We start from the raw sequence: 19,881 nt of genomic DNA on the forward strand, positions 1-19,881 counted from the left end.
GAATGGATTATGTGTCAAAAATTCACATAAAAAATCACTTTAGATTTGAAAAACAAAAACCACAAAAGAAAAAATATGAGTTTTAGATCAGGAGACTATAGCTGGTTCTGACTAAATAAGTCAGAGAAGATGGATTGACCTGACTCAGTCATTATCTACAAAACCAGTTTAATATGATTTTGTTCATAAAGTGGTATATAGAACAAGAGAATATAGATAATATATCAAACATATTGTACATGTGCAGTAAACTCTAGATCTGTTATTCCTTTTTTCCTGATGACTAACAAGTAGTCTTAAATAAATGACCAATTTTGTACTTTAAATTTGGTGAATAGATGACAGGGAAAGATATAGTTTTACTTTCAGGAACCTCCCAAGCCAATGGTGTTAGTTAATATCATAATACAGTTGGTGGGAAGAGACTGTACAAAATCATTTGTGGCTATCATGCATCTTTTACTTGGCCTTGAAGGAAAGACAGATTTTTAAAGAGAAACAAAAGAGTTTTACTTGGAAGTGAGAGTTGGACTGTGAAGAAAGCTGAGCGCCAAAGAATTGATGCTTTTGAACTGTGGTGTTGGAGAAGACTCTTGAGAGTCCCTTGGACTGCAAGGAGATCTGACCAGTCCATTCTGAAGATCAGCCCTGGGATTTCTTTGGAAGGAATTATGCTGAAGCTGAAATTCCAATACTTTGCCCACCTCATGTGAAGAGTTGACTCATTGGAAAAGACCCTGATGCTGGGAGGGTTTGGGAGCAGGAGGAAAAGGAGACGACAGAGGATGAGATGGCTGGATGGCATCACCGACTCAACGGACATGAATTTGAGTAAACTCCGGGAGTTGGTGATGGACAAGGAGGCCTGGCATGCTGGGATTCATGGGGTCGCAAAGAGTTGGACACAACTGAGCGACTGAACTAAACTGAACTGAAAGAACATAATAGTCAAGAGTCAATGATTCAAACATATTTTAAGCTATTATTTTATGTCATATGCCTACAGGGTATCTTGGTAGGTGCTTGAAGAAATGAAATTTTGCATACTTTGTAGCTACAATTCTAACTTATTTTGGAAGAAAGTTTCAGTATAGAGAATGAAAGAATTTACAAGAGGCTTAAGAAAATTAGCTTGCTTCTTGAAATACTGAGAACAAAAACAAAGACACTTTATACATGTTGTATGTTTTGTATTGCCTATCACTTAGCAATCATTATACATATATTATTACTTCACATGGCAGTTTGATCAAGCCTGTATCTTAGTTCACCTTAACAGGACTCTCTAGAAAGTCTCCATAAAACAATTGAGTAGATTTGCTGTAAAAACTGGGAGCTAAGAGCTTTCCTGGGACTTGAACATTGCTTTAAAATAGCTCTAATTTTTTTAATTTAAATTTATTTATTTTAATTGCAGGCTAATTACTTTACAATATTGTATTGGTTTTGCCATACATCAACACGAATCCTCCATGGGTGCATACGTGTTCCCCATCCTGAACCCCCCTCCCACATCCCTCCCTGTACCATCTCTCTGGGTCATCCCAGTGCACCAGCCCCAAGCATCCTGTATCCTGCATTGAACCTGGACTGGCAATTCGTTTCTTATATGATATTATACATGTTTCAATCCCATTCCCCCAAATCATCCCACCCTCTCCCTCTCCCACAGAGTCCAAAAGACTGTTCAATACATCTGTGTCTCTTGCTGTCTCGCATACAGGGTTATCATTACCATCTTTCTAAATTCCATATATATGTGTTAGTATACTGCATTGGTGTTTTTCTTTCTGGTTTACTTCACTCTGTATAATAGGCTCCAGTTTCATCCACCTCATTAGAACTGACTAAAATGCATTCCTTTTAATGGCCAAGTAATACTCCATTGTGTATATGTACCACAGCTTTCTTATCCATTCATCTGCTGATGGACATCTAGGTTGCTTCCATGTCCTGGCTATTATAAGCAGTGCTGGGATGAACACTGGGGTACACATATCTCTTTCCATTCTGGTTTCCTTGGTGTGTATGCCCAGCAGTGGGATTGCTGGGTCATAAGGCAGTTCTATTTCCAGTTTTTTAAGGAATCTCCACACTGTTCTCCATAGTGGCTGTACTAGTTTGCATTCCCACCAACAGTGTAAAAGGGTTCCCTTTTCTCCACACCCTCTCCAGCATGTATTGCTTGTAGACTTTTGGATTGCAGCCATTCTGACTGGTGTGAAATGGTACCTCATAGTGGTTTTGATTTGCATTTCTCTGATAATGAGTGATGTTGAGCATCTTTTCATGTGTTTGTTAGCCATCTGTATGTCTTCTTTGGAGAAATGTCTGTTTAGTTCTTTGGCCCATTTTTTGATTGGGTCATTTATTTTTCTGGAATTGAGCTGCAGGAGTTGCTTGTATATTTTTGAGAATAGTTGCTTGTCAGTTGCTTCATTTGCTATTATTTTCTCCCATTCTGAAGGCTGTCTTTTCACCTTGCTTATAGTTTCCTTTGTTGTGCAGAAGCTTTTAATTTTTTTAACTATAATCTAAACATGCTGCTGCTGCTGCTGCTAAGTCACTTCAGTCGTGTCCAACTCTGTGCGACCCCAGAGACGGCAGCCCACCAGGCTCCCCCGTCCCTGGGATTCTCCAGGCAAGAACACTGGAGTGGGTTGCCATTTCCTTCTCCAATGCGTGAAAGTGAAAGTGAAAATGAAGTTGCTCAGTTGTGTCCGACTTCTAGCAACCCCATGGACTGTAGCCCACCAGGCTCCTCCATCCATGGTATTTGCCAGGCAAGAGTACTGGAGTGGGGTGCCATTGCCTTCTCCGTAATCTAAACATAGAAATAATCTAATCTACATGGTTGTGTATATCAGAGAGGATTACATTTTCCTCTAAGCAATGTAATATTTAGGGGCTTCCCTGATAGCTCAGTTGGTAAAGAATCCACCTGGAAAGCAGGAAATCCAGGTTCGATTTGTGGGTCAGGAAGATCCACTGGAGAAGGGAAAGGCTACCCACTCCAGTATTCTGGCCTGGAGAATTCCATGAACTGTGGTCCATGGAGTTGCAAAGAGTTGGACATGACTGTTTCACTTTCACCCTCATAGGCACATATATCTAATTTGAAAATAGCAATCATATTTATACTTTTTTTCATCTGTTGCCTCATCAGTTTTGCTAGAATTACTTACACATCTGTTTTCTGTTCTATAATCTTTTTGTCTGAATGAAATTCCAAATCTTTTGAGAAAAATATTAAGAGAAATAATTCTATCTTCATGAGGATGAAGTAAAAACTTGAAAACAGTTCAATGAGGTAATTTCAAATGCTTATATGATTTCAAAATTACAAGGATGAATTATGTAAATCACTTTTTTCTAGTTAACATTTTGATATGTAGTGATAATCAACATTATTTTATATATTCATAAATAAAATATATTCTCCTACAAATCATTGCTTACTTGATATTTACATTAACTAGAAAATCAGTGGAAAGTAGCAGAAATGTTATATTAACCTTGACTCAAGTCAGTAATAAATAATCCATTTTCAGGGCATAAATTTTCATGTTTCCTCTCTATCTTGACAAAGGATGAATAATTTTTTTTGATTAATTCAGAGACACAATTCCTTTATTCTTATTCTGAAAAAATGGAAATACATTTTACTTAAGTCCTCTGATTGTGATTTAAAAATTAGTATGCGGCATAATCAAGAAGATTATTTAATATAGCAACACTACAGGCATTGATGCTCTTCAATAAATACTAATGTAAAATTCCATACTCTTCTATTATTTACCTTTAGATTTCAGTTCATTTTTGGTAACTCCTATAGCTGCTGTAGAGTATAATTTACATTGATGTTACTCATTTTTTAAACTCATGTGCTGCCGAGGTCCAGCCCCGGCTGATCCAGGGTATTCGAAGGAGAGACAGCCTAGGCGACTATTTATATGCTAATTAGAGATATATAGAGTAATAGAATGAGGATAGCTCAGTAGGAAAATTCAGTGGAGAAAAGAGGCTGAGTAGCTTGGTTTACGCGGGAGACCAATAAAACTTCAAGACAAGAAGTTTGTACCACTTACATAGGCCACAGGCGTCCTTCTGTTCTCCCGAAGGAGAGGAGACACTGAGGCCTCCCTGGTCAGATCTTAGAAGCCCAGGCATAATTAGTAAGCATGGTGGGTTCCGCGCTCCAGATGGAGACTCAGCTGGAAGTTAAAGGGAAGAATGACATGGGGAGACCAAGCGTTGGTGAGCAAGGCCCATAGCTTTATTTTTAACAGGGGCTTATATACCCTAAGCTACACATAGAGGATAATAGGGGATGCAAAGTCAGCAGTTTTTGATCCTTATCAAAAACCAGGGTTTCTTTCCTGCAAATTTATCGTATACAAATGGTTTAGGTGATTTACATCATCTTCTGGCCAGAAGGCCTATTAACATTTTATGACTCTTGACAAGGACTTATCAACAAAGACTTATTTTCTCTATGAGTAATTATTTTAAGTTTTGGCGCCATCTTCCGAAGATAAAATTGCATTCCTATAGGGCGGATGTGTAATGGATTTACAACAAAGGAAAGAATTTATTACCTTAAGGGTCTAAAGTTACTAACACCAAGGCCACTACTTATTTTTTCTACATACCAATTATATTAGTTAATACACATTCAAGGATACAATTCAGGGGATGTGAAAACTTGGCAACAAGCATTGGCTCATCAATGAAATCCTTTACTAGTCTTATTCTGACAGTTTCTAACTCTCTGAGAGGCTCTAAGCTATTTGAATATCTTAAGCTTCCCGTGCCTCTCGAGGCTGGGAGACTGTAAACAATCGTATGCATAGCTTTAGGAGTCCGGGTAAACTTGTCAGGCGAGTTAGAGAGCCATCTGAGGGGTTTGGATTTAAACACTCCTAATTGCCCAGGAACTTTATTAATTGGAGCTGTAAGTTAACTCTTTGACAGAGAGAGCGAGATGGTGGTGGGGGACAGCCCCCAGTAAAGTCAGAGGTGAGAGCACAAAGCAATAAAGTAGGCAGACTCTGGTTTTAGGGGGTAGATGCTCGAGAATATCCGGGGGGACTCCTGAGGCTCGATCCCACCTTTGCATATACCGAGCCTCCTTCCTCATGACCTTTGTCACAAGTGGAATGTTTCTCACCGACTCCCGGCAATGTGCCTCTAGAATGAGTGACTTAAACTGCTTTCTAAAGAAATCTCAATTATGATTATGTATTGAGTTAAACATACAATGGCAGAAAGCATCTCATGCATGATTATATTGATATAAAACAAAGTAGAAAGTAGACTTTAGAACAAGAAATATTAAGAATAAAGAGGGCATAAAATGATGAAGCTATGGGTTTATCATGGATTAGAGGAGAAGGCAATGGCACCCCACTCCAGTACTCTTGCCTGGAAAATCCCATGGACAGAGGAGTCTGGTGGGCTGCAGTCCATGGGGTCGCTCAGAGTTGGACACGACTGAGCGACTTCACTTTCCCTTTTCCCTTTCATGCATTGGAGAAGGAAATGCCAACCCACTCCAGTGTTCTTGCCTGGAGAATCCCAGGGACGGGGGAGCCTGGTGGGCTGCCGTCTATGGGGTCGCACAGAGTCGGACACGACTGAAGCGACTTAGCAGCAGCTTCTTATTATTAGTCTAAAACTTAAGGAAGGAAATTTTCCAAGTTGATTTTTCTGTTTTAACTCTGAAGTAGGCAAATCACTCAATTTTTGTTGCTACTGTTGCTACAATTTGTTTTTGTTTTGTTTTGCTTTGATTTGTTGTTTGGTCAGGCTATAAAAAAGAGTATGACTTCAGGAAAGTGGTATGTTTTCAATTTAAAGAATTGGAGAGTTTTCCATTTTAAGGAAATTAATTCAAGGTATGGAGAATATGCACTTCCCAGGTGGCACTAGTGGTAAAGAACCCACCTGCCAGTGCCAGAGAAGTGAAAGACTTGGGTTCAATCGCAGGATCTGGAAGATACCCTAGAGGAGGGCAAGGCACCCCTCTCCAGTATTCTTGCCTGGAGAATCCCATGGGCAGAGGAGCCTGACAGGCCACAGTCTATTGGGTCTCAAAGAGTTGGACACGACTGAGTGACTTGGCATGCATGCATGGAGAATATACCAGGTATACTGGATACCAAGATTTCCAGTACTTGACTCAGTCTCATTACTGTATATATGAAAGCATGTATAATTCTCCTGCTGCTAGGAAGGAGGGCAGAGAATAAAATTGCTTGATTTTCATTTGGTTTTTTCCTCAGGAAAATGTCCGAATGGTAGATCCTACTTATATAGAAACTGCACTGTAGTCCTTGAGAGACGTTGGGGAAGTCTTTACTTGCCTTTCTTAATATGGATAAAGGAATTATCTTTTTAGGGTTGTAGCCAAATGAGAGTGATAACATATGATATCTCTGTGCATTCATACCTCTACATATACATCTTCACTTACATCTGCATATATACACTACATGTGCAATTTGATATCTTTATTTTTTAAATTAACCATATTTTTAAAAATGCAAAACCATAATTTTAAATAACATGATAATTTTCTACCCAAGATATGATGCCCCATAGTTTTTTTTAAAAAGTTCTATTCTTTTACTGTTAACTTTCCCTATAGTTAGAATTCTAAACAATGTTACATTGTAGCTTTGGAGATAATTTTTTCTCAATTTTATCAAAATGTAATTAAATTATTTATTCTAATAACTAACAAAGAATAAGTCCACCTGCAATGTGGGAGACCTGAGTTCAATTCCTGGGTTGGGACGATCGGCTACCCACTCCTATATTCTTGCCTGGAGAATTCCATGTAAAGAGGAGCCTGGCAGGCTACAGCCCATGGGGTCACAAAGAGTTGGACATGATGAGGAGACCCACTTTCACTGTCAAGAAAAAAAAATATCTCATTAAAAAATCATATACTTTTATAGTTTTCAAGACTAAGACTTGGGAAATATGTTACCAGTGGCTTTCCAGAAAAATGTATATCAGAGTTACATCTTTCTCAGTCCTTATTGACACTGACCACTACTATTGTAATTAATTAAATCCCTTTGTTAATTTGATAGGTAAAAATGATGATGATCTTCAGCATATATCGAAATTCTCTTTTGTATATTCTGCACAATTCCAAATGTAACTGTCCTTATGAGCCACTAATTTCAAAAAGATGGGTGATACTCCCCAACAAGTGAATTGTACAAATCTTCACCTACTGCACATTTATGTGACTGATGACAGAATAAAACATTAGCTTGGATTATATAAGATCGTAAAAGCTGTTAGCCTACTTTGGCAGACTTACGACATTTCCCAAAGAAAGAGTCAATCTCCACAGGCTCTAAGTTAGATCACTGATTATGTTTCAAGGCCCAACAAAATATCTAATTGAATTCATCAGCTCAATTTATTTTGATAAATTAAAGTTTGGAATTACATTGATTTCTGCTCGTACTTGAATTTTAATCTTTTAGTCAGTGGGATCCACTGGGACATTGAACATTTTGAATTATTTGATGATTGCATTTTAAAGAGTGTTCAATAAAAACAAAAAGAAAAAAAAAAAAGACAGTGTGACAGTGTTTGATGCCTATAATTTTCTGAAGTTAATATAAACATGTTTTCTCCCTTATTCTTTTTTTTTTTCCAGAAGAAACACAAAATTTGTCATTTGGTTTCCCCGACTTGACATATGGTAGAAAGCACTCCTGTGGGAGAGTCCATTGTCACTGAATCATCAGAAGCTCCTGAACTCAGAGTCTTTCTCTTCCTGCTCTTCCTCCTCAAAGAAGCTGTCACAGCTTTGGCCTGAGCATCACTGCACCAATTTAAGGCTATACCAGTTTATTCCACCATCCTAATATAGCCTGTTAATTGTTTGATAAATTGCTTTGAGCAGGTTAAATAAAATTAGATAGCAAATATATAATACAATTTTACATATAATAACATACCATTTTGTGAGCCACAATATAATAATATATTTCCCTGAGATATTCTTAACGTGTAGAAAAACATATGACATCACTTAATTTTGTGTTTAAACAATTTCTCAGTAGAACTGTAATTACACAGGCAAATATTCCCACTGGGAATGGGGTATCAGTGTGTGTTCCTGGGATCTGATGTGAAATCAGAAAACTAGTCTCAAAAGCCTCAGAGAAATATAAAAGGTCTTGAATTATCCTAGGGAACAGCAGTCTTCCTGAGGGAAGCACAAATTTCTTCTATGAACACAGAAGGCCATTCAAATCACATTATAAAAAAATATTGCAGTAGGTCAATTTTTCTCTTTAAGTATCAAAATCGACTTTTCCTGTGAAAAATGAACCACTGCTGACACAGTATAGAGAGAAGGTGAATGAAAAAGATAGTGATCTGGTAAGTATTCTTCTTACCTTCATCCCAGGGTATTAGAACTTGATGGGATTTTAAGTTCTTTTAAGTTCATAGTCACTTATTCTACATGTAGAAACTGATATTTTGAGAATAAATATTCCCAGAGTAAGACAAGTTTTAAATGATTAAGATATGTCTAACAAAAACAATAGCCGCAAAAAAGCCCAAACATTTGACACATGATATTAAAACAATTCTCACTATATTGGACTCTGATTAAGAATCTAAATGTTAACACTGTTCTAATCACCTATTATTTCTTTTTAAAGTATGTACATATCCATTAAGGCTGACTCAATCAATATTATATTATCCATCTTCTCTTAGTATTGCATTAATATTAATATTGCATTGATGCCATTAATTATCAACACCAAAGTAACAGTACTGGAAGAAGCACAAGCTGGAATCAAGATTGCTGAGAGAAATATCAGTAGCCTCAGATATGCAGATGACACCGCCCTTATGGCAGAAAGTGAAGAGGAACTCAAAAGCCTCTTGATGAAGGTGAAAGACGAGAGTGAAAAAGTTGGCTTAAAGCTCAACATTCAGAAAACGAAGATCATGGCATCCGGTCCCATCACCTCATGGCAAATAGATGGGGAAACAGTGGAAACAGTGGCTGACTTTATTTTTCTGGGCTCCAAAATCACTGCAGATGGTGACTGCAGCCATGAAATTAAAAGACGCTTACTCCTTGGAAGGAAAGTTATGACCAACCTAGATAGCATACTCAAAAGCAGAGACATTACTTTGCCAACAAAGGTCCATCTAGTCAAGACTATGGTTTTTCCTGTGGTCATGTATGGATGTGAGACTTGGACTGTGAAGAAAGCTGAGCACTGAAGAATTGATGCTTTTGAACTGTGGTGTTAGAGAAGACTCTTGAGAGTCCCTTGGACTGCAAGGAGATCCAACCAGTCCATTCTAGAGGAGATCAGCCCTGGGATTTCTTTGGAAGGAATGATGCTAAAGCTGAAACTCCAGTACTTTGGCCACCTCATGCAAAGAGTTGACTCATTGGGAAAGAGTCTGATGCTGGGAGGGATTGAGGGCAGGAGGAGACGGGGACGACAGAGGATGAGATGGCTGGATGGCATCACTGACTTGATGGACATGAGTCTGAGTGAACTCCGGGAGTTGGTGATGGACAGGGAGGCCTGGTGTGCTGTGATTCATGGGGTCGCAAAGAGTCGGACGCAACTGAGCTACTGAACTGAACTGAATTGAACAGTACTGGGGTGGGGTTAGAAGAATGTTTTTAAGGGAGTAGAAAAAAATTAAGTAGCGACTAGTATCAATAAAGAGAAATTCCTGCAGGAATAGATGATTTTGCTAAACTCTTCCAAAAATCCTGTTTTCATGTTCACCTGCCAAGGACATAGAAAGTTAGTAGTTGGCTCCTAAATGGAGTCTGTTTTTTGTTTCCTGTATTCTGTTTCCTGTATTCTTTCCATTTGTTCTATTTAGCTTTTATATTTCTTTTTTGAAACTTGAAATTTTCTTTCAGACTTGGTGTGTAATAAATTTGAAATATTATTACATTTAATGTTCTCTATATAAATTGTTCTCCTCAGGTCCTGTACATCTGTGACTAGAAATACAAGGTTTGGTAGAAAAACAACCTCAGCAAAGAAGTATTTGTTTCTCATGGTCAAGGCCTCAAGCTTATTTAAACATTGTCCCTAAAGATGAGTCTCTTTATTTGATGTCTCTGCCTACAGTGCAGGAGACCCTGGGTTGATCCCTGGTTCGGGAAGATCCCCTGGAGATGGAAATGGCAACCCACTCCAGTACTCTTGCCTGGAGAATCCTATGGACGGAGGAGCCTGGTAGGCTACAGTCCATAGGGTCTCAAAGAGTCAGACACGACTTCACTTTCACTTTCACCTTTGAATAGTCATTTTTCATTATTACAAAAGAAAGAATAGCTCAGAAAAGATTTAATTGTATCTTTTTCTTGCCTTCAGAGAGTGGCAATTGCTCCACTCCTTAGTCAATAGACAGTCTTGTTTCTACGTTTGCAGAACAAAACAGATGGGCTATCATTCAAGGAGAGGTAATATTTTCTAAGGAGGAAGCCATCTGTATTTCATAAAAGGATAATTCCAATGAATTAACTAGTAGATCAGTGATGCTTTCCTTCTTTGCTTAACCCTTTGCTTAGAGGAAAAAGGAATCCTGGTTGATAATAAAATAATAAGTATTAATTTCTCGAGAAGTTCAGACTTGTCTCAATAGCTTAATGATATTAGCTTCCAAGGTGGCGCAGTGATAAAGCATCCACCTGTCAATGCAAGGGGCAGAAGAAATTTGAGTTTGATCCCTGGGTTGGGAAGATCCCCTGGAGGAGGAAGTGGCAACCCACTCCAGCATTATTGCCTGGAAAATTCCATGGACAGAGGAGCTTCATGGGCTACAATCCATGGGGTTGCAAAGAGGTGGACACACTAAGCACACACACATCACACATTGAATGTTCGCTGTGTGAAAAATACTGTTGAAAATACACATTTTCAACATTTTATTTAATCCTCATCATTACCCTGCAGACAAGTGTCACTATAATATGTAGTTTACATATCAGAAAATGAAATCATGTAGTTGTTGAAATTTTGCTGAAGTCATACAAATATGAAGTGGAAGAGCCAGACACACTGGATTTATCGTCCATGCTTTCAACCACCACAGCACATCTTCTCAGATACTGTGTCAAAAGATGTAAACCTGTTGGAGCACAAACTCTAAATCAAGATTTATGCTAGCTTTAAGCTAATATCCCTATATCCAATTCAGCACATTGAGTTTTGGGGAATAACTGTCTTGGTTATGCTAACCTTTTAAGTACCACGGTCTCTAACATTTCCATTTCTGGGAAGGTAGCATTTATTGAAGAGTGCCCAGTGATCCAGAATGTCCAAACTCTGGCCCTGACTCTTTGATTGCAAAGTTATGAACTCCTGGATTGTTAACTGGGTTGAAATCATCAGTTCCTTTTCAGTAGAGGTGGTCAACATATTTTAAAGAGCTGTGAGAATTAAGTTAGATGAGAAAGCACTTTGAAAATTATAAGATGGCAATGTAACCATGCCAGATTTTCACATTTACTCTAATTTATCTCTTTCATCTCCTGCATTGGCAGACAGATTCTTTACTACTCGAGTAACCTGGGAAGCTGTTAATTTAGCTAACAGAATGAATGTAGAAAAATAGACATTAAGTAATCCAGAATCCACAATCATTATTGTATCCATAGTTCATTTTCTATACTCAAAATATGGTAAATAGTTGCATTATGCCTATTAATTCTAAATGTAAGAAAAGTTTTAAAAGACATTCAGTTTTACTAAAAATCTGGAACAAATTGAGAAAAAACAAGAAGATAAGATTTTGGTAATGTGGTTAGATCATAATCTGAGATAGAGTATATAAAATGAAAATGAAAATATATTCAAATCTGACATTATGCAAATGCTGAACTTGTAGGAGCTGTGTGTGATGTAGGTTGTTAAGGAAGAATTATATTTGCATTATATATATATATATATATATACACACACATACACATTGTATATGACATAAAATATATATGTATGTATGTTTATATATACAGATATATATATGGGCTTCCCTGGTGGCTCAGCTGATAAAGAATCCACCTATAATGCAGGAGATCTGGGTTCAATCCCTGGGTTGGGAAGATCCCCTGGAGAAGGGAAAGGCTACCCACTGCAGTATTCTGGCCTGGAGAATTCCATAAATTGTATAGTCCGTGGGGTCACAAAGAGTCAGAGATGACTGAGCAACTTTCACTTTCACTATATATATACATACGAACTTTATATAAAATGTGCACATGTAAAAGATTTTATTTATTTCATTCATTAAGATGCTATAAGTGTTACAAAAGACAATTCAAAGAATCACAATATTATAAATCAGTAATTCACAAATAAACTGATAATAGATACAAAACTGCCTTTCCACTACAGAGCAAATCAGTTGTACGTACGCTGGGAAAAAAAATGCACCTGTCTGTAAACAAGTATCATGTGCGTTTCTCTGGGTTATTTACAATTTACAGAGCTGTAGACTAGTGCAATGACAAGAGAACACAGACATCATTAAGAGAAGTGGGTAGGTGACCCTTTTTAAACATCTGTTACAATTTAGCATTAAACATTGAAATATTCCTGAATACTATCATTATACTGCCTGGATTAATTCAGTAATTGTCCAAGCATGAAAATTTCTGTAGTCAGATTCCATAGCTTGGTTTATAATCTAAAAAATAAAAAATGGATTTACTAACTACTATTAATATGTTGCCAACTTTAGAACAGTGAATCAATGAGATGCTAAAGATATTTAACTGTAGAAGAAAACTCATTTAACATATAATTTGATGAGACAGGCACTGTCATTCTCATACTAATGATGATGAAACTTAAACTTAGTGATTACTTGGCCTGCCTAAAGAATTGCAACTGCTCCAAGCATCCAGTATCGTGCATCGAACCTGGACCCAGAGGGATGGTATGGGGAGGGAGGAGGGAGGAGGGTTCAGGATGGGGAACACATGTATACCTGTGGCGGATTCATTTTGATATTTGGCAAAACTAATACAATTATGTAAAGTTTAAAAATAAAATAAAACTTAAAAAAAAAAAAGAATTGCAACTGCTGAGCAGTAGAGTTAGGATTCAGTTGCTAATTCTGTTACTGATTCAGTAACTAATTCTGAATATTTTCTCTTTCTATTTTACAAGCAACTCTTAGAAGTTCCTTTGTTCCTCAGAGGCAAAGTTGCTTCTCAATGTATGAGAGATAAAGTACTTTGACTCATCTAGCTAGGCAAGGTTTCAACTGAAATAGAAATACCTTAGTGAGTTACTCAGAGTTTGCTATATGCAAGGTGATTAACCATGATCATTCACATTGGTGAAAGATGAGAGAGTAAATGAAAGTAAGAGGCTCAGAGGTTAGAATTCACCCACTGGTTTGATGCTGTCATTTAATGTGGAAAATGATAGCTTTAAGGAATAGAAGCGGCAAGTTATCATTTCAACTGGAAATACGTACATTTTCTGTGCTTACTGTTCATATGCCTAGGGGTTACAAGGATGCCCAAGTGGATTTAGAATTAATTCTAATTAATTACTGATTACTTTAGCCATTTTCATATTTATTTTTTTCTGACTCTTCAGGTTATTATAAACATCAGTACCCTGTCAAAATCCCAACCTCCAGGAACCCTGCAGAGAATGGAGGTGGAGAACAGCACTGTGAAGTCACAGTTCTTTCTCTTGGGATTCAGTGACCACCCAGAACTGCAGAGTGCTCTTTTTGCTGTTTTTCTGTCATCTACTCGGTTACCCTGATGGGCAACCTTGGGATGATTTTATTAATCACAGCCAGTCCCCCTTTGCACACCCCTATGTACTTTTTTCTCTGCATCTTGTCTTCCATAGATGCCTGCTGCTCTTCAGTCATTGCTCCCAAATTAGTTGTGGACTTAGTTTCTGATGAGAAGACCATTTCTTACAATGGCTGTGCTGCACAGTTATATTTCTTCTGCTGTTTGGTGGACACGGAGTCTTTTCTCTTGACTGTCATGGCTTATGACATGCATAGCCATCTGCAACCCCCTGCTTTACACGGTTATTATGTCCAAGAGGATTTGCTGCCAGCTTGCAATTGGAGCGTTTCTGGGAAGCACCATGAGCTCAATCGTCCACACCACTAATACCTTTCACCTGTCTTTCTGCTCCAATGAAATTAACCATTTCTTTTGTGACACCTCCCCTCTCTTCTCTCTGTCCTGCACTGACACTTACATCCATGACGTTGTACTGGTGGTCTTCGCTAGTTTAGTGGAAGCCCGCTGCCTTCTAACAGTTCTCCTCTCCTATATCCTCATCATAGCAGCCATTCTTAAAACAGGTTCTGCCGAGGGAAGAAGAAAAGGATTCTCCACTTGTGCATCCTATCTGACCGTGGTCTCTATCTACCATGGTACCCTGATCTTCATTTATTTGCGCCCTGGCACTGGCCATGCAATGGCTATTGATAAAGTGACCTCTGTGTTCTACACCTACGTTAAATCCCTTAATTTACAGCCTTAGGAACAAAGATGTAAAAAATGCCTTCAGGAAAATGATTAGCAGAAAATTTCTTTCTTAAGAAATGATGAAACTGAGGCTGACAGCTTTTCTACCCTGTTTCTTGACCTTTGTTCTTTAAATCTCTAAAGATTCTGAGAGCTGAAGCTCTAGTACTTTGACATCAGTTCCTATAACCCACCAGTACAACCTTCTGAATGTTTCCCATTATTTTCAATTGTGCCTAAATTGAGTGTAGGGAGCAGGCCTTAATGATCTTAATCTTCTCTCCAAACCAAGGAAGAGTAGCAATAGGGTCTCTGCTGTTTTGCACAAAAGGTCTTTTTTACATCTCTTTTCTCTGTTCCTGAGAGGCCCTAATGAGGTATCGTGAGAAGAGCAACTGCTCTATCCATGTCAGTTAAACTTACTTCCCTAAAGGCTCCATTTTTTTTTTTAAACAGTAGGTTTAATAGACATGCTCGGTCAGGAGAAAGTGTTACTGTACCAAATTAGTTTTGTTTATACCCTTTTTATGTACTTGCATCACCCTGTAAATATTCCATCATAACACATAGAAGTAAGTAGTAAATAAATAAATAAGAATAAATAAGAAACCTCCCTCCATGTCTAAATATTCCATAAAAGCATGACACTTACTTTCCTGTTCACCATTTTTTCTACTATGCCACTTACAGTGTTTGACCTGAGAATTCAATTCAAAAATACTTATTGAACAACAAATGAATAAGTATAGCCAGAACAATTAATATAAAATTGAATCTTTGTAAATTAATCAAAATTTTTCTCTTTTCTTTGATTTTATCCTACCATGTTCACTTTAGGTGAAATCTATTTGCATATGTTTTATTTTGCCCTATACAGAAATGAGAGTCAGAGACAGGAATTATTTGTTGTAAAACTCTTCATTCTGCCTTAATTATGTCAGCACATCCCCTGATCCTCCAAAGGACACCAAAGAGGACTCCGTCTCCTCACTGGGTTCATAGCATTACACTAGTTAATAATGAAAATAAGTAAACAAATAAACTGAAAGGTCCCATAATATAGTTTAAATCATAAGCCATATATGTTAAATCATATATTAACACAAACATAGTTCCCTTTGTAGGGGAGGAACAAAGTATTAGTTATATTAGCATGCTATATATAGTGATTATATGATATATATATTATATAGTGATTGCCTCTTGAGAAACCTGTATGCAGGTCAGGACACAACAGTTAGAACTGGACATGGAACAATGGACTGGTTCCAAATAGGAAAAGGAGTACATCAAGGCTGTATATTGTCACCCTGCTTATTGAACTATGCAGAGTACATCATGAGAAACACTGGGCTGGAAGAAGCAAAAGCTGGAATCAAGATTGCTGAGAGAAATATCAATAACCTCAGATATGCAGATGACACCACCCTTATGGCAGAAAGTGAAGAGGAACTCAAAAGCCTCTTGATGAAGGTGAAAGAGGAGAGTGAAAAAGTTGGCTTAAAGCTCAACATTCAGAAAACGAAGATCATGGCATCTGGTCCCATCACTTCATGGGAAATAGATGGGGAAACAGTGGAAACAGTGTCAGACTTTATTTTGGGGGGCTCCAAAATCACTGCAGATGGTGACTGCAGCCATGAAATTAAAAGACGCTTACTCCTTGGAAGAAAAGTTATGACCAACCTAGATAGCATATTGAAAAGCAGAGACATTACTTTGCCAGCAAAGGTCCATCTAGTCAAGGCTATGGTTTTTCCGGTGGTCATGTATGGATGTAAAAGTTGGATTGTGAAGAAAGCTGAGCGCCGAAGAATGGGTGCTTTTGAACTGTGGTGTTGGAAAAGACTCTTGAGAGTCCCTTGGACTGCAAGGAGATCCAACCAGTCCATTCTGAAGGAGATCAGCCCTGGGATTTCTTTGGAAGGAATGATGCTAAAGCTGAAGCTCCAGTACTTTGGCCACCTCATGCAAAGAGTTGACTCATTGGAAAAGACTCTGATGCTGGGAGAGATTGGGGGCAGGAGGAGAAGGGGACGACAGAGGATGAGATGGCTGGATGGCATCACTGACTCGATGGACATGAGTCTGAGTGAACTCCGGGAGTTGGTGATAGACAGGGAGGCCTGGCGTGCTGCAATTCATGGGGTCGCAAAGAGTCGGACACGACTGAGTGACTGAACTGACTGAACTGATATAGTGATTATGTTATCTATGAAAGTATCAAATAAACTGGAATAATATTCTAAACAAAATTTTAACAGTGGTTATCACAATTGTGTAGTGCTAAATTATTGTATGCTAGTTAATCCCTGAAATATTTTCCAAAAGCTTAATTAACTGCGTATTCTGTTCTCCCTGTATTCAATTAGCAATTAATCCAGTTGTGAAAACAACACAATTTAAAGTTCTCAGAAGCATTCGTTTTATCTTAGGTTGTGGCCATGAACGGAACATGGAGGCACTCTTTATAATTTTAGGAGGAGAGAGCAATTGCTTATACAGATTTTTATTTAAGTTAGGTCCTAATCACTTATGTTCAATATGCCTTTGGTGCTGATGATTTTATAATCAAGATATCATTTGAAGGAAACAACATATTAAAAAACTTGGAACTTTCAGCAGATTATTTGAATTAGAATTCTAGTACAAATTGGAATTTTAGACAAATGTATTTTATTGTTTCTTCAATATTTTCTCTCATGATTTCAAATTATTTCTAGTTCATAGAATATAGCACATATCAGGAACTCTCAATCACTCTCTAAAGCTCTTCACAACCCAATGAAATTTATTAAGAACATGTGGAAGTATTTATATCTGCAAACATTAGGCTTCTCAGGTGGTGCTGAGCCAGAAATTTCCAGACAGTGTAAGACTTTGAAAACTCAATTCCTGTTTTTTTTTTTTTTTCAATTTTTCTCTTCTCAAGTAAGCATCTCACTCCCTTTTCCAATTTCCAGGCATTCAGAGGAATGCCTCCCCGGTCTGGTAACATAAAACATTCAAACCCAGGACAATACAATCATGAACTACTGTTTAATCTATCAAGGAGAAAAGCTCCAGGTAGACAATTAGCTCCTAAACATTTATATCTAGCCCCTAAATAATGGCCTGGGGTCTTAAGAAAGTGTCAGGGAACAGTGTCACAATGTTTGGAAAAACTGAGAAAATTGGGGATCCAAGAAAGCCATAAAAATGACAAACTGGATGTTGTGAAGTTTAAGCTAATTGGTCAAAAATGATGCACATTAAAGTTGCAAGTCAACCAAAAATGTACAGATCAATACTAATAAATATATAAAGCTGTTGTAATCCCCACTTTTGGGGGGCTCTTCTCCCCCTGTCAGTGTCTATGCTAAGGGCTTTGCATCTCTATCTTTTAAAATAAACTTTGCCTATGTGAGTGTTTGCCAGTTTGTGGAGTTCATTCCTCGGCTCCACGAATAGAACCTGCTTTCCTGTTTCAGCACCAGTGATAAGGAATCAGCCTGCCAGTGCAGGAGATGCAAGAGGTGTGAGTTCAATCCCTGGGTTGGGAAGGTTCCCTGGAATGCTGAATGGCACCCCACCCCAGTATTCTTGCCTAGAAAATTCCATGGACAGAAGAGCCTATGGCTCATGGGGTTGCAAAGACTTGGACATTTCTGATCATTATAATAATGAAGCCCATTCATATCATGTAAAATTAGCCTCACTGACCATTTTTAAAATATATATTTAATGAAACAAATCCCTTTTCTATATCTTTTCAAAGTTTTGATTTAATAGTGTTTACAGAGGATATGCAGAGTACATCATGAGAAACACTGGGATGGAAGAGGCACAAGCTGGAATCAAGAGTGCTGACAGAAATATCAATAACCTCAGATATGCCGATGATACCTTATGGCAGAAAGTGAAGAAGAACTAAAGAGTCTCTTGATGAAAGTGAAAGAGAGTGAAAAAGTTGGCTTAAAACTCAACATTCAGAAAACTAAGATCATGTCATCGGGTCCCATCACTTCATGGCAAATAGATGGAAAACCAGTGGAAACAGTGGCTGACTTTATTTGGAGGGGCTCCAAAATCACTGCAGATGATGACTGCAGCCATGAAGTTAAAAGATACTTGTTCTTTGGAAGAAAAGTTATGACCAACCTAGACAGCATATTAAAAAGCAGAGAAATTACTTTGCCAACAAAGCTATGGTTTTTCCAGTAGTCAGGTATGGATGTGAGAGTTGGACAGTAAAGAAAACTGAGCTCCGAAGATTCGATGCTTTTGAACTGTAGTGTTGGAGAAGACTCTTGAGAGTCCCTTGGACTGCAAGGAGACCCAACCAGTCAATCCTAAAGGAAATCAGTCCTGAATATTCTTTGAAAGGACTGATGCTAAAGCTGAAACTTCAATACTTTGGACACCTGACGTGAAGAACTGACTCATTGGAAAAGACCCTGATGCTGGGAAAGATTAAAGGCAGGAGGAGATGGGGACAACAGAGGATGAGATGGTTGGATGGCATCACCTACGTGATGGTCATGAGTTTGGGCAAGCTCGGGGAGTTGGTGATGGACAGGGAGGCCTGGCGTGCTGCAGTCCATGGAGTCGCAAAGAGTCGGACAGGACTGAGCGACTGAACTGAAGTGAAATTTCAATACAGGGGTATAACTACAGATACAAATGACATTATTATAGAATTTAGTGAGGTTTAGAATATGAGTTACCATCATAATTGAAATGGATGACAGGGGAAAAAATGTCATGTAGGACTTAATATTTGAGGGAGGCTTCTTTCTTTTATTTTCTTTCTTTCTTTCTTTTCTTTTCTTTCTTTCTCTCTCTCTTTTTTTTTTTTTTTTTTTTTGAAAAAGCCTTTTCAGTGTGAGTACAATTTGGACAGTTAAGCTTCAATCTGCATGTGGTTGCTATTGTTTAGTCACAAGTCTTCTCTGACTCTTCTGTGGCCTCATAGGCTGTAGCCATGCTCTTCTGTCCATGCAATTTCACAGGTAAGAATACTGGAATAGGTTGCCACTTCCCCCTCCAAGGGATCTTTCTGACTTGGAGATCAAACCTGTGTCTCCTGCCATTTGGCAAGCGGGTTCTTTATCACTGAGCCTCAGAGAAGCCTCTACCATCTACACATACTGCCATGGAAATCAAATTAATTAACAAAGAATCTCAGTGAATTTCATTTATAAAATTTCACAAAAGAGTGCTGCAATATATATCAAAAGCTTAAACAATATTGAGTAAAACAGTAATAACAAAATGAGAAACAAATAAAAAAAAGAGAGAAACAAATAGTAAGAATATGAAATATAGAATATTATACGAATGGTAAATATACTCCTGAGAAA

General features: G+C 37.9%; 1 pseudogene; it reads left to right on the forward strand.

The window, feature by feature from the left end:
- The first annotated feature begins 13,694 nt into the window (after positions 1 to 13,694).
- Positions 13,695 to 14,555, forward strand: LOC147345807 (olfactory receptor 5AP2-like; annotated as a pseudogene).
- The last annotated feature ends 5,326 nt before the right edge of the window (positions 14,556 to 19,881 follow it).

The sequence above is a fragment of the Bos grunniens genome, chromosome 24, assembly GCF_055505025.1.
Source record: "Bos grunniens cultivar Pamir isolate PY7600 chromosome 24, Bosgru_T2T1.0, whole genome shotgun sequence".
Classification (NCBI taxonomy): domain Eukaryota; kingdom Metazoa; phylum Chordata; class Mammalia; order Artiodactyla; family Bovidae; genus Bos; species Bos grunniens.